This window comes from Lontra canadensis, unplaced genomic scaffold (assembly GCF_010015895.1).
Source record: "Lontra canadensis isolate GAN:19392208 unplaced genomic scaffold, GSC_riverotter_1.0 scaffold1, whole genome shotgun sequence".
In the NCBI taxonomy this organism is placed as follows: Eukaryota; Metazoa; Chordata; class Mammalia; order Carnivora; family Mustelidae; genus Lontra; species Lontra canadensis.
The window spans coordinates 103,659,824-103,675,784 of record NW_022630995.1 but is presented as its reverse complement, the minus strand read 5'-3'; the positions used below and the strand labels follow the sequence as shown (position 1 = coordinate 103,675,784).

General features: G+C 37.7%; 1 protein-coding gene across 4 annotated transcripts in view; it reads left to right on the top strand.

The window, feature by feature from the left end:
* The first annotated feature begins 573 nt into the window (after positions 1 to 573).
* Positions 574 to 15,961, top strand: part of NFKB1 (nuclear factor kappa B subunit 1) — a 117,219-nt gene continuing 101,831 nt past the window's right edge. Inside the window, exon 1 of one of the 4 annotated variants that reach the window (XM_032860872.1) lies at positions 574 to 701. The gene's annotated coding sequence lies outside the window, so the exon portion shown is untranslated. The remainder of the gene's footprint in view (positions 702 to 15,961) is intronic. The other 3 variants (XM_032860854.1, XM_032860866.1, XM_032860860.1) reach the window with 3 other exon arrangements.

Below are 15,961 nucleotides of genomic sequence, written 5' to 3'. Positions count from 1 at the left end.
CGGAACGCGCGCCCCTAGTTCTGCGCCCCATAGCGGCCCCGAGGGGCGGGAGCCGAGCCCCGCGGCAAGGCAGGGCCGGGGGCGCCAGGCGCCCCCAGAAGTGCGGGCTTTCCCCACCCCCGGCGGCTACCCCACCTCCCGCCCCCGCTGCGTGCGCGCGGGTGTCCGTCTGTCTGTCTTCTCTCTCGACGTCAGTGGGAATTTCCAGCCAGGAAGTGAGAGAGTGAGCGAGAGAGAAAGAGAGAGAAGTGCACCAGCGAGCCGGGGCAGGAAGAGGAGGTTTCGCCACCGGAGCGGCCCGGCGACGCGCTGACAGCTTCCCCTGCCCTTCCCGTCGATCGGGCCTCTAGCCGCCGGCCGCCGCCGCCCTCGGCCTGCGCCCCGCCGCCGGCCCCGCTCGGAGAGCCCAGCGCAGCCCAGGCCGGAGCCGCCGCGGCCGGGAAGGCGGCACAGCCGCGGCCCGGCCACCGCGCGTCCTGCGCTTCCCTCCGCCCGCGCTGCGGACATGGCGCGGCGCTGACTGGCCCGGCCCGGCCCGGCGAGAACGCGCGCCCGCTAGCCCGGACCCGACCCGACCCGCACCGGCCCCGCTCCGGCCCCGGCCGGCCGCTGCTTCTTCTTCCTTCTCCGGCCCGCAGGCCCGCGCCGCCCGGAGGGGAGCCCATAGGCGCAGGGAGGCCGAGCGCGGACTCGTCACCAGGGTAAGCCGAACTCGGGCAAGTGGGGGCCACGCCGGGGACGTGTAGCCCGAGCCCCGCCGCCTACCCGCCCCGCACCCCCTCTAGCCCTGCTCGGACTTCCTCATTCCTGCGCTAACCGCTGGGCTATTCCGGACGGAGGACCAGGTTGACAGGAGTTGAGAGGCACATGGGCATGGAGAGAGGGGCAGAAGGCACATCTGGACTTCGCAGGGGCCGCTTGGCCAGAGGGCCGCGGCTGCCCGGGCTGTCCTTTCTCCTCGCGTCCCAGCGCCGGGCGGGAACCGGGACCCATGGGGGAACTCTCGCAAACTTTTTTTTTTTTTTTTTTAATGTTCACCCCCAACCCCCACCCCTCCTGGCGGGTGGCTTGAGGGTTGAGGTGCGCTTCGGAGAGGGAAAGGTGGTTGGTGCAGTGCTGAACCAGATTTCACCTAAGGGCGTTCCATGAAATGAAAGCAGAAGTGTATGTCAGTCCTCTTGACTGGGAAAGCCCTCCCCAGCTCCCCAAAATTTGAGTAGAAGAGCTTCATTCCTTCATCTCCTACTTCAAAAAGAAGCCCCCCACTTATGTCTGTCTGTCTGTCTCTCTGATACACACACACACACACACACACACACACACTCACACACACAAACACACCAGGACATAATGTATTCACCTACTACAGAATCCGTATCTTCGTTTTCACAAAAAACAAGGAGGCCCTGGTAATGAACCTACAGGGCCTGGCATTTGAGAACAGAAATTATCTACTTAGAGCACTTTTCAGACACTGATTATGTAAAACAGTCGGACAACAGCACCATGTATCATGCGTGACCTCCAAAATAAAAATAATGATATAAACAAAGCCTATCCTAAATACAAGTTTTCTTATGGTCTTTAAGAATAGATACCAATGGAGATGTTTGCCCTGATTTATTGGTCGGTACTGAAACCTAAATGAGACTTGATGATACAGTACTTGATTATCAAGATTTAAGACCTTTCCATGGACTTTGTTAAGTAGGGTTTTTCAGCATTGCAGCTTATTAAATAACTGTATTTAACTTAAAGATTTTGTTATAAGACCCATAATCTGGGAAAATGACTATAGTATTACTACAACATTTAATAACTCTGTCATACAAATGTTCTGTAAACTGCTGATCTTTGGTAAACACTGAAGCTTGGGATCAAGATGTCCAGTGCTTATTTTTCTAGCATAACATCTCAATAGAATATTCTTGAGTAGTTTAAATTGCAGTGTTTGTTAAAACTAAAACAGACTCTTGATTGGAATAAAGTTCTTAGCTGGAGTATGTTGTTTTCCTAATTTTAATACTGTGCTTTCTAGAGATGAAGCCTCTTACTGTTTGATGCACTAAGGAAATGTAAATAAAGCAATGTATTTTTTGAGCTTATGAGCTTGGGAAGACAGGAAATACAAAGATTTGTTTCCTGTAGCATTTTACATTTGTCATGTAATTAAGTTGCTAAGGGGAGTCGAATATATATCATAAATGGAAACGTGAAATCTCCTGAAATTATTCATCCATAGTGATATACCTGCAACTCCTCAGTGCCCTGTGGAGCTTGTTTAGATAAAATGTCTTCCTGGGCCACAGCCTACTGGACAAATGTGAACACAAAGGAAGGCTCATTATGTGTAGATTGAATGCTGGCATTGAAATACTGCTTGCTGTGAATAGTAAATCACCTCTAACCTAACTGAAACACTTTTTGAAGGAAATGTTATAATCCAGTTAGGTGTTGGTGCGTTTGACAATTAGGGTTTGAAAATCTATAATCTTTGTTTTCAAATTTCAATTTAATCTTAAATTCTACAGCTGGCATTCAGATGGGCTGAATGAATAAACACCCTGTTTCTCAAACCCAGTTAGTAAATACTAGAGTATACATACAAAAATAGTTGTTCCCCTTTGTAAGCACTACTTTGATCTTTGCACTTCCTTCTTACTCCTCCCTCTTAAACAAGTTCTTCTGTGATGACCGAGTTGCTGTTGGGAGTTACCATTGGTAAAAGCTTAGACTGAAATAGCTAGGATGTTAGATACAGTGATCATATCCCTCCTATTTCTCTTGTCATGTTCCTTGGAACAAACTGAAGCTAGTGTAAGAAACTAATATTTAGGCAGGTTTTTACTACTGCTTTCAGACTTCCAGATAATTGATGAAGTAAGTTACCTTCACTTTCAGGGATTGCTCATTGTGGTAGATAGAAGGTCTAGATAAAGACTTGGCGGCTGCAGGAATCTTGGACTCTCATTCAATCAGTAAGATCTTTTTTTTTTTTTTTTTTTAACCTAATTTATGAGAGGTATTCCCCTGTTCAGAAGAGGTGAAAGTTCTGGCTTTTGGGGGGAAGTGGTTACTTCATAACCTTCAATTAATTTGAACTTGGGAAAAGTAAGAACAGTATTGACATTTTAAAATAGTTAAAAAATATGAGTTTCCATATGGCTTTTTAATAAAGTGAAAATATCATCTTTCCCTTCTTCAGAACTTCTTAGTAAATGTGCTCTTCTGAGCATAGAGATTGCAATAGAAAGTGTATCTGGAAATGCAGAATAGTTTAACCAATAGAGTAAATACTCAGGTTACACTCTTCTAGTCTACAGATTGAATGGGAATCACAGTAGCAAGAAGGGATGCATAAGAATCAATGGCTATGCAAATTAGCAGGGGGATTGTTTTATTGTTTTCTGTTTATCCTGTGAATCATGTAAGGTGGTAAGATTGTTGCATATTGTAAGAACAGAATAAGGAAGAGAAGGAAGAAAAGAATTTTATTGTTGTAGGAGGACACTTCTAAATGTTCTACTCTTACATCAGCATTTATGTGTGATTAGAGTTAATTGACAACTGTTTCTTGGTGACCAGTAAACCACATTGAAGCAATTTGTGCTGCTTTCTGGGAATTAATTCTCATTTGCACTCTTGCACCTCCCACAAATATGAACTCCCCTGTAATGTTCTTAGGTGAGCAGGTAAACCGTGAGAAGCATGTTTGCCCCTATGAGTTGACCCTGTCACTTCTTAGGAGACCTTAAGGATTTTCAAGAACTAGAAGCATTCAGCCTTAGGAAGGAATGTTTGGACTTGTGGCACAGTCCTACAAGTTAGTTTGGCTCCTTGACCTTTTTTTTTTTTAAACAATAAAGATTAATGTTTGAAACCACTTAATCTGGTATAGTTAGTAGAGTAACATAACTGAGATGCTTATCTTTGTAATATTTCATTAATGAGTATCTAGTGCCTCACTGTTGGAAAAAAATAGCATTCTTTTCATGATGATAAACTTGCTTTGTACCTTTGGTCTCTGTTGTATTAGAGAGGGTATTCCTGGGTGCAAATTAATGTGCTGTCTTTCATATTTCGGGTGAGGTTGATAGACTTACCCTTGAAAATCAACTAATAGTTTAGAAAACAAGATGTGAAGTCATAATTTATTGCTTCTCTACAAATAATTTAAAGCCTGACAGTTTTACATAAAATAAGATGTCATTTGCTAAAGATCACAGAACCCTCAAGAGTAGATTATGAATGAAAATATTTAGAGTATTCGTCATAAAAATATTATATTTTAAAATTTAAAAAGAAACCAATTATCAAATCTCTCATTTTCCTATAGTAACTAATAGATTTAATTTTCAGTAGTACAGGTTTCATCTGCTTTAATTTGTTGCCTATTTTGAAATTAGAATAATGAAGTAGAGGCTTAATTCCCCAATACAAAGTGGCTTATTACTTTTTATTTATATTTCACCATTAGGCCTAAATCTTATAACCAGCTTTTATTCTGACCCATATTTTCAATAGATATTAATAAATTTATAGACTTATTTTCTTCAAATGGTGAAAAAAGATTCTGACGGAGCTTTAAAGAATACAAAGATTCTATATGGCTTATCCTTTAAGAGCCTAATTCTTTTTAAAAATAGTGGAAAGGAGAGGAAAAGAGCTATCTAAAAGAATGCAGTCTTGTAGTTACAGCTAAAAAGAAATTATACCAAATTTATACTGACAAAGGCAGTTCAGCACTGTGCTTATTGGTACATAGTAGGTCATGAATAACTATTTTTTGAGTGAAGGAATGGCACAAGTTTTCTTTTGTTGTGTTTGTTCAAAAATAGGGCAGCTGTTTTCTGCAAGGAAAAAAAAATTACACTCTTTTGCCTTGCCTCTGGGAAGAAAGAAACCAAAAACTAGTTCTTGCTTCCTAGATATTATATTCTTATCTAAAGAGCACATGAAGTTTACTAGAACAAGGAATTTATTAAAAAGTACCCAGTGACTTTCAAAAGGAAAGCATTTCCTTTTGAAAGATGAGTTTATGAACTGGAAAAAAAATGGTTTTTAGTTTCCAAGTTTTAGAGGCACTTATGAAGGAACGTAATAAAGTAATTGAAATGATAAAAGGTGCTTATGCAAGTAAAAAATGTAACTTTTTGCCTCTCTAGAATTTATCTGCACTCCATTAAACTGTAATTTCAATATTAGTGTCTCCAAAAGAGGAAACAGTGCTACAGGCACTGCTTTGTAATCTGAAGTTTGTTAAAGCCTATCTAAATTAATCAATTAAAAAGTAAAACCAAAATATGTTAAGCCATCCAGAATTAAATACTTACCACCTACAAAAACCTGAAGGGGAAAAGCTACTAGCTGGAAAATCTCAGGAACAAGCAGACACTTAGTAAGGGGTACTGTATTTTCTGCTTTTCATACTTTAATGATTTTGCAATACCCAGGACCTACTCATGTCAGGGTTTTATTGATTATTTTCACTTGGAACATTTTTGGAAAACTGTCCTTGAAACTCTGAATCAAACCATGTATTATTCTATGTGGACATACTTTACAAAATCTTCCATCCAGACTAGAAGAGAACACAATGCCAAACTCCCAGGCCTGGTGTCCGGACCCCAAGTAGAGTTAGAACCATTTTATCGGAAATTGCTGATGCTTTGCTCCCCACTTAATTCTGGTTCTGACACTGATCTCTCTTTGAATCACTTACAAAGACACATTCAGGTTTTAAAAATGAAATTTTAAAAATTGTTTAGAAATATTTCTATATGTAATCATTTTTGTTGCCAACAAATTGCGGAAGAAACTAAATGTTTACTTATAGGACAGGTACACTGTAGAGCTGTCACTGTTGAAAAGTACTCACAGCAGTGTTTGTTAGTTAAAATAATAAAATATAATCCACGTACTTTGCTAGCTTCCCTGTGAGAAGTCTCAGAGAAGGATAAATTCTGCTGTTGTCCATTACATAATCCACTCAGTCTGCAGCTTCCAGGCAGGAAGAGAAGCATAAACAAAACCACAAAACTATAATGTTAGCCTTATCTTTACTGTATTAGTCTAAATTCTATGGACAGTTCATACATTCCATACTGGAAAATAAAGCTATGGGTTTTTCTTAGTTTTCAGGCTTTTTACATATGAGTATTTGTTGATGAGATTTTCTTTTTTTCTAAACTTGAACAACAGCAAAAAATACCAAACCTGGGTAAAGTAAAGCACACTTCTATAGAAAGCATTTAACATTAAAAAAATTCAATTGCTATAATGAATTTTGTCAAAATAGCAGTCATTTAAAAAAATTATTTGTTATTATTGTTTATTATGCAATTCAGACGGAACATACTACACTGTTTCAATGTCAGGACGTACCTCTCCCTCCCGAAGTCAGTTTTTATCTCCACAAATCAGTTCTAACACATATCAAGCATGAAAGAAGAAAAATTAAAGGTGATGACAGACTCTCTAATCAGTCTACCTGTTTATTGGTTCTGTGCCCACGCCTGCAATTCATTCACATAGTGAGGATAAGTTACTTGATTGTCTTAGAAAATATGCCTTCTAGCAAGAATTTTAGGAATGGAGAGAATGACTATTTCTTTGAGCGTTTTAACATGAATTCCTCACGTTTTATTGAGACTTGAAGAACTTCTTTGTCTACTAGGTCTTAGATACAGGTTTATTTTTTAGGATTTAAGCATTTATTGGTGTTTGATCATTAAGACTTGGTTTTTAAAACTTTAGTGTTTTTTTTCTTTTAAACAGGGGTTAGGTATGGTGGTGAGGTCAAAGGAAAAGAACCTCTTACAATTTATAGCATTTTGTATAATGCTCTCTAAATAATACAAGCACCTTTATGACTTACAAAGCTAAAATAAAGTTGATAGAGAAGGATGGAAGGAGTATGAATGGCTGTTTATACAGAAGAAATTTAAAGTAGGAAGAAACATGAAGAAGGTAAAGAATAAAAATTAAATTAAACTTGATGTTTTTAGTTTTGTTGGATATTCAGGAAAGTACTTAAGGGAGTACACAAAACCATTAGCTTATATAAAATTAAAAGAGAATGTAAAATTTAGGCAGTAGAAAGATTATTATTATTATGTTTTTAATAGAAGGAGTGGGGGGCAGTGGGGCAAAGAGAGATGGAGAGAGAATCTTAAGTAAGCTCCATGCCCAGCACGGGAGCTGGATCTCAGAACCCTGAGATCATGACCTGAGTCGAAATCAAGAGTCAGGTGCTTAACCAACTGAGCCATCCAGGTGCCCAGAAAAGATTATTTTATAAAAAGTATCCACACTGCTCAGTTCAAGCCAGCCAGGAAGCCTGGGAAAATATTTTGTTGGGGATGGATTAAAATGAACCAAAAACATAGCTAATCCCGTAAAATATTTATTTAATTCATTCATTTATTACGTGGTTAACATATAGTAAGGTATATAAGTTTTGTGTGTGTGTGTGTGTGTGTGTGTGTGTGTATTTTAAATCTATGAGTCTTAAAAATTTGGTCAAAATCAAGGATAAGGAAAGCATAAGTAAGGATTTAGTGGGAGTGTCCTCTATAAAATTAGATCTTGAACTTTCTTACTGACTTAAATATGAATAAGAAAAATAACCAAGAAAGTGAATCAGAATTCCAGAGAAAAGGATAAATTCTGTGTATCATGGATAAGAATGGGAGGGTCATGACAAAAAGAGATTGAAAAGAACTTTCTTTATTGGCATTTCACTGTGGATTATCCTATTTTTGATTAATTAAAAACAATAGTTATTTCCCCCTCATTCTGAAAACATTTTAAAGTCAGTTGTGATTCAGCAAACCTCAGTACACTTGGGAAATTAAAATCAAAAGCATGGTATTTGACAATTAAATGTATTTCCTTGCTCTCATGACATAACATAGCATTCAATTGATAAAGTATCTTTATGGTTTCTCTCCATGTCTTTACCCAATTTCCCATTTTAAGCACTTAACTAAATTTAACAAGCACACCTTAGAACATTTTAATATTTCCCGACTATTTTATTTTAAGATTTTATTTATTTATTTGAGAGACAGAAAACACAAGCAGGGCGAGAGGGAGGAGAAGCAGACTCCCCACTGAGCAGGGAGCCCGATGCAGGGTCCCAGGGTCCTGGAATGGTGACCGGAGCTGAAGGCAAACGTTTAATCAACTGAGCACCCCGGTGCCCTATTTTAAAACATTACCTTAGCAGTCATTTACCCTCAAGTTCTTTTTAATGATAGTCAGGGAAAGTATCCCATTTCTCTTAGAAAGTCTGCTTTAAAACCAAATAGGAATTAGTCCAAGTTGTTTATGAAGGTAGTTCAATCTTGTGTTGAAATAGACGGATGATTCGGGGGACGGTTGTGCTATATTTACTAAACATGTGTTAAACTGAAGGAATCCAGTCATTCAAGGTAAGCCACAAAAAAACAGTAATTTTATTGCTGAGCCACTTAGGTATCTTCACATAGATATCCCCATCAGTATGCCAGTATCAAATTTATGGTCATGCTCATTGACCAACTGGCAGTCCCTCCCCGGCCCCCCCATGCACATTAAGGAGTGCAGTTGTTAGCCCACTATGATCCATTTGGTAGGTTCCCCATGCCAGAAATCTAGGAGACCATTCTTCATTTGTACTAATTTATCTCCTCCGATCACCAAGTTCTATTAACTCAGCCTCCTCCTCACCTCCCAAATCCATCCCTTCCTCATTGAAATTCTAGCTTTCATTTTCGCATTGTCTCCTGATTCATTATCTCCTTCTATTCCATCTTTCATTCCAGTATAAAGGTCAGCTTTCTAAAGCGCAAGTCTGATCCTGTCACAGTCTTTATATTTCTGATATCAATCTCTGTTGTCTTCACAAGCTGATTCCTGCACAACTCACTTCCCACCCTTGCTCCTCGCCCATCCCCTATTTCTCAGATCATCCACATCAATTTTCAGTTCCTTATTCTCTGTATTTTCTTGCTTTGAATGCCTCTGCATACGTGCTCCCTCTGTGAGGTATGTCCTTTCCTTCCTAGCCAACTTCTCAACCTCTGGAGATGGTTGGGGCATCATCATCTCTCTCTCTTTCTCCTCTGTCCCTTCTCCCTGACCTCATCCTGAAGTTATGTGCTTGCAATCCGTCTTCTCTTGACATATTATGTTTTCTAGAAAGAAAATATCTTGAGGGTGGGTATTTTATCTTACTTTTTCTTTGCATAGCACCTGGTAAGTTTGCTAAATGAGTAAGTAAATAACTAAGCAGAATGTCAGCAGATACTGACTAGCTCTGGGCAAGCTAACTTCTCTGCATTTCATTTTTCCTATGTATAAAAATGAGAGGGTTAAACTAAATGACCATCTACTTCTAAAATTCTTTGTTTCTTTGATATAATCGTATTATTTGGAAGAGTTCAGATTTTCTTGCTCTATTGAGCAAAGTCACTCTAAGGAAAATGCACATGTGAGCAGGTACAAAGATAATTCTTGACTGTCATTATGTCCATTTTTGGATTTTGAGTTATCATTTATGGTCTTAGTCTAGTTTCATTCTGACATCAGGTGTTTCTGGGGTTGCACCTTTTTGTTATTAATCTCTACTGTAAACTTAAATTCACATTTTTCCAAAGAAACTGAAGACACACTTGATACAGAAATTGAATATAAAATTCATTGTTTTAACTGTAACTGTGTTCAAGCTCTCATTAATTATATAGTTGGAGGAGGAAAAAAGGGAAGTGGTAGTAATGTAAGCTCAGTCCTCATGTGTCAGAACAAGAACATAATGTCTAAAATTGACAAATTAAGAAAAAAGATATAAACATGTTGTTTGGAAATATGGAAAGAATCCCCATGAAAACCAAAAAAGAGAAAGTTAGGAGTGGTAAAAAGTCACTCTGAAAAGCAGGATTGAAGATGAGGAGAGGTGGGGTAGGGGAATCTTTGCTTTTTTATAGAAGCTCTTCTACCTTTGCATAGTATGATTTTTTTTTTTTAACCATTAATTCATTTGAATATACATTGGGTCCTTTCCAGTGTCAGGTTCTAGGAACTGGTAATACTGAACAAGGCAGAAATCAATAATTTCATGGAGCTTAGATCATTTAATATTATCAGTTTTAAAATTTTTCTCTTTACATTAGCCTTTTTAAGATTGAAGAATTACATAGCTAAGAGATTGCATTAATCATAAAAGTATAGCTTTAGTGATTTACCTCAAAGTGAATACACTTAACTTAGGTGGTGCTCTAGAAAGAACATTAGCAGCTCCCCAAAAGCCTTATTTCTGCCCCTTCGTGGTCAGGACCTCTACCCTTCACTCTCATTTAAAAGGTTTCACTAGTGGGGCGCCTAGGTGGCTCAGTTGCTTAAGCGTCTGCCTTCTGCTTAGGTCATGATCCCAGAGTCCTGGGATCAAGCCCCATGTCGGGCTCCCTGCTTGATAGGGAGCCTGCCCCTCCCTCTCTTCCCTGGTTGTGCTCTCTGTCTCTATCTCTGTCTCTCTCAAATAAATAATAAATTCTTTTCAAAAAATGGGTTTCACTACTGACTTTTGGATTATATGCATGTTGATTCCATGAGTCCACATATAAATTCATCCACATACAATTGAAAATTGACTGAATGATTTCATTACTCCAAGGTACTAATAATGAGCTTCCCACAAGTAGGAACTGTGCTATGGTTAAAAGCTCTAAGGTCAGTTCATTTGAGACTTTGATCACTAAACAAAATATGTTTGTAAAGGTAGAAAACAATTCAAATTTTCATATGAATCTGTCATTTATGAGTTTGAGTAAATATTTTGCTTATTGTCCAGCAGTCAAGGTCACTGATAAAGAGACATGGGAGAAAGAAGAATTCACATCAGACCTTATCAGAAATGAAAGAGAAAGGGCGCCTGGGTGGCTCAGTGGGTTAAGCCTCTGCCTTTGGGTCAGGTCATGGTCATGATCTCAGGATCCTGGGATCGAGTCCCGCATCGGGCTCTCTACTCTGCAGGGAGCCTGCTTCCTCCTCTCTCTCTCTCTCTGCCTGCCTCTCTGCCTGCTTGTGATCTCTGGCTGTCAAATAAATAAATAAAATCTTTAAAAAAAAAGAAATGGAAGAGAATCTAGTTCACTTTTTTCTTCCTTTTTACATTGACATCTGCATAAATTGAAGGATTTATCTATGGTCAATGTGGAAATGCCTTCATAACTAGATTTAAGGACTGAAAGTTCCCTGTATAAGACCTGATTTTGATGCTTGCAAATCATCATTTGTGTGTTTGTGTAATTGGAAGGTCACTGTTGTCCTTATTTCTTCAAGGAAACCTTCTTCTCCCTCCAGAGCGATTGTCACCATATCCATAGAATCAAGCAAGTATTAATGGTTGACATGATTAATCCTTTTCATTTAAAACATAAAGGATATACTTTTATAGATATGTGAAGATAAATAAAAATGAAAATCCAAACTGAAGTTGTCATACTCAAATTTAAGAGAACTTGTTTTCTCCCTATCTGATCACAATAATGCTAATCTCCAATTCATAATTCTTGAGGTCTCCTTCCTCTTCAGTCTGAAAATATAAATACTCCAAAATGGTGCTCAAGACAAAGGCCAGACATGAAATTAAAATTTGGTTGTACTCCTTTTTAATTAAGTCTTCATTTTTTTTTAGAACAGTTTAAGATTCACCACAAAATTAATATGGTACAAAGATTTCCCCTACACCCTTGCCCCTCTCTATGCATCTTCTCCCGTTATCAGCATCTCCCATCAGGGTGGTACATTTGTTACAGTTGGTGATCCTACACTGACACATGGTAAGCACCCAAAGACCTTAGTTTGTGTATGGTTCATTCTTGGTATTGTGCATTCTTTGAGTTTGGACAAATGTACAATGACATGTATCCATCATTATGGAATCCTACAAGAGTATATTCATGGACCTAAAAGTCCTGTGTTCCACCTATTCATCCTTTATCCCCTCCCCCCACCATCATACTCTATTTTTAGAGAATAAATTTATAGTAAATCAAATCCCTTTCCAATGCCACCTGACTGAAAGACCTCAAACTTAATGTATTGAATTGGTTTTTATGTGGAAATGGAAGGCAACAGTGTCTCCTGAGTCACTTCAGTTATAACATGTAAAGTTTTTATCTAATTTATTGTAATTTTTAGAAAACTTCTCTAGCTATACAAATTTAGATTCACTGTATTTCATCCAACTATACTATTAATAAAAATAAATTTTACTCAGAGTGGAATCTGCCATTTAGTATACATGACACTTAATTATAATATGATAGAAAATGTCCAGAATATCTTTTTTACCCTATAAATCATTCATTTATGATTAAGAAGACAAGCATAGGCGAAGATTCGTACTTAGGGAACACATTAGAATGCATTCTGATCTAAGAAAATCCTGTCCTCCATGGGTACAGTGGACATGATACAGCAAGAATTTATATGCTTCTCTCACAAAGGGAAAAGAAGTTATATTTACTATGTTCTATTGATTCTAAGAGGTACTTCTCCCCCCTCCCAGATTAATATCTTTACTTAATTATATGTAGTTGAGGATCTTCTAGGAATCTTTCTGTTATTGATTCTAATTTAATTTTATTGTGTTTAGATAACATATCTGTATGCTTTCACTTCTTTGAAATTTATTGAGACTTGTTTTATGGTCTAACATATGGTCCGTCTTGGTGAATGTTCCATGTGCACTTGAAAAGAATGTGTCTGCCAGTCATTGGTGTGTTCTATACATACTTAGTTTTATTAATGATGATGTTCCTACATTTTCTATATCTTTACTGATGTTCTATTGATTTGCTTTCATCAGTTACTGAGAGAGGAGTGTTAAAAATGTTAACTATAATTGTATATATTTTTGTTTCTTCCTGCCACTTTAGCTTCTTGTATTTTGAAGCTCTGTTAATATGTGCATACGCATTAAGATCATCATTTCTCTGTGATGAATTGGCCCTTTTATTCTTAAGAAATGTTTCTTTTTGCCACTGGTAATATTTCCTCTCTTGAGGTCTACTGTATCTGATATTTTAATATAACCTGCTTTTTATATCTAGTATTTCCATGGTGTAACTGTCATAACTTTCCATCCTGATACTAAACTATTTGAGTCTTAATATTAAAGCATAATTTTTACGAAAAGCATATACTTGGGTCCTGCTTTTTTTTTTTTTTTTTAGATTTTATTCATTTATTTGACAGACAGAGATCACAAGTAGGCAAAGAAACAGGCAGAGAGAGAGGAGGAAGCAGGCTCCCCACTGAGCAGAGAGCCCAAGGCAGGGCTCTATCCCAGGACCCTGGGATCATGACCTGAGCTGAAGGCAGAGGCTTTAACCCACTGAGCCACCCAGGTGCCCCAGGTCTTGCTTTTTTTGTCCAGTCTGACCATCTCTACTTTCTTTTGGTCTGTTTAGTCCATTTTCATTGAATATAATTATTGATATGGTTGGGCTTAAGGTACCATTTTGGTAATTATTATCTACTTGTGCCATCTGTTCTTTACTGGTTTTTTCCTCCTTTCCTGCCATCTTTTGAATAAGTTAATTTTTTAAAATTCCATTTCCTCTCCTTCATTGGCTATATTTTAAACTGTTTATTTTAGGGATTACAATATGCACCCTTGAGTCTACCACAAATAAATACTATAATATTTCATATATAATGTAAGAACTTGACAGTGGTATACTTCCACTTACCCTTTTCCCTTCCTCTGTGCTATTTTTGTTCCACATTTTACTTCTGCATATGTTATAAACCCCAAAATAGATCATATTTTTTAATAGCACACAAGAAAAAAGGTCTTATACTTACCCCCATTTTCATCATCTTTGGCCTTTTTCTTTCTTCCATGTACATCCAAATTGCTGTCCAGTATAATTTCCCTTCATCATGAAGAACTCTCTTTAACAGGCTGCAGACCTGCAGAGGATGAATTCTCTCAGCTGTTGCTTATTTGAAAAATAATACCAATTTCACCTTAATTTTTAAAGGTTATTTTGCTGTGTATAGAACTGTACACTAATCTTTTTTTTTTTCTTTCAGTATTGTCATCATTGTTTCTGATAAGTCAGCCATCATACTTATCATTATCCATGCTTGTCCCTGGGTGTTTTTAGGATTGTTTTCTAGAGCATTAATTTTTATCAGTTTTTGTTGTGATGTGACTTAGCATGGTTTTGTCTTCATCCAACATGGCATCTTTGAGATTCTTGGATCTATGGGTTGATTTTTTTTTTTTAAACCAAATTTGGAAAATTCTTGGCCATTATTTCTTCAAATATTTTTCTTCTCTCTCTCTCTAGGGCTCTAAATTACACATATAAGACCACATGATATCATCTCATAGGTCATGAAAGGTGTCCTAATTTCCTTCTGCCTTTTATCTCTGTGCTTCAGTTTAGATAGATTTTATTGACTAATATTCAAGTTTATTGATCCTTTCTTCTATAGTGTTCAATATGCTGATCAGGTCATCTAATAAAATCCCATTTTGATTTAGAATTTTCCATTGGTTCTTTTTCTTTTTTATTTCCATTTCTCTTCCAAGATTCCCTATCTATTTAGTATGTTCATTTTTTCCTTTATTTTCTTGGACATATTGCTATGAACAGTTTTAAAGTCATTGGTTGCTAATTCCATAATTTGTGTCATTATTTTCTTTTGAGTCATATTCTCCTACTTCTTTGCATGTTTTGTCCTTTTTGTTGTACTCTGTGGGTACTACGTTGTAGAGATATGTATATTTGTCTTCCTTTAAACAATGTTGAGTTTGGTTGTAATAGGCAATAAATTTACTGGTGAATCACCTGGTTTTATAAAGTTGGGCTTAGAGTAGACTTTATTCTAGGGTATGCCCCTTATTCCAGGATCATGATCTTTCCCGTGTCAGAGCTGATTGCTCAAATTGTTCAGTAATGTCTCTTCATCCTGGATGATTGGAACGTCAGTGTTTGTCATAGGTTCCCAAAACTTCTGGAATTTCCATTCAGTTCTTAGATCCCTGACAACTGTTTTTCTAGTAGGCTTTACGGAATCTTGTCCTGCACTAGCACAGCTTAGAATGTATTCATTACCAGAGGTGACCCCATGCAGATTTCTGAACGTTTTTGTCTATGTAAATTCCTCATTTCTGGTACCCTGCCCAGTGAGACTGGTGTTCTCTGTTTGGACTCTACTTCCTTGTGTCATGGTTTGGAACATAGTCAAAAAGTGATTTTAGAGCTCACCTCAAGTGTTTCCATGCCCAGTGTCTTCCATTAGTCTTCAATTATTTTGTTTAGTTTTACAATTGTGTTGGGCACATTCAATAATCATTACGCTGTCATGACTAAAGCCAAGAGTCCACATTTTGACAAATCTGAAATTGCAGTGTTTCCTACTATTAATATAATACCATTTTTTAAAAGTACTTAGTATTTATTAATTTGGTGATACAAAGAAGCGAAGCTCTTGTATCTACTTTTCAGGCATTTATATCCATTAAGAAGATGGTAAATATATAAAGTTAAATTGTAGTAGACCAGTATGTTGTCAGGTGTAAGGTCACCAGTACACCTAAGTGTTAGAGCCCTTGCGTGGACTGCATAGCTGTAGGTTACAGAGGAAATACCGGGTTTCTGGGCAGAGGTCAGATTTGAGTAGAGGCTTGAAGAGTCGGTAATACATAAGTAAGAAAGATGGCATTTCAGGATGTAGGGCTACCATGAACAAAACACAAGGTGGAAATGAACAAGGCATTTTTGAATGATCGATCAGTCTGTCCATAATAAAGCGTTTTGGTTAGGACATAGGAACAGATGATGTTTATAATATGATTTAATGTAATAATATAATAAGCTGAGTGGTTGATGGGCTTTTGACCTTATAAAGGAGAATAGTAGGGAGGCTACTACTATCATTCAGAAGTGAGGCAGTGAAA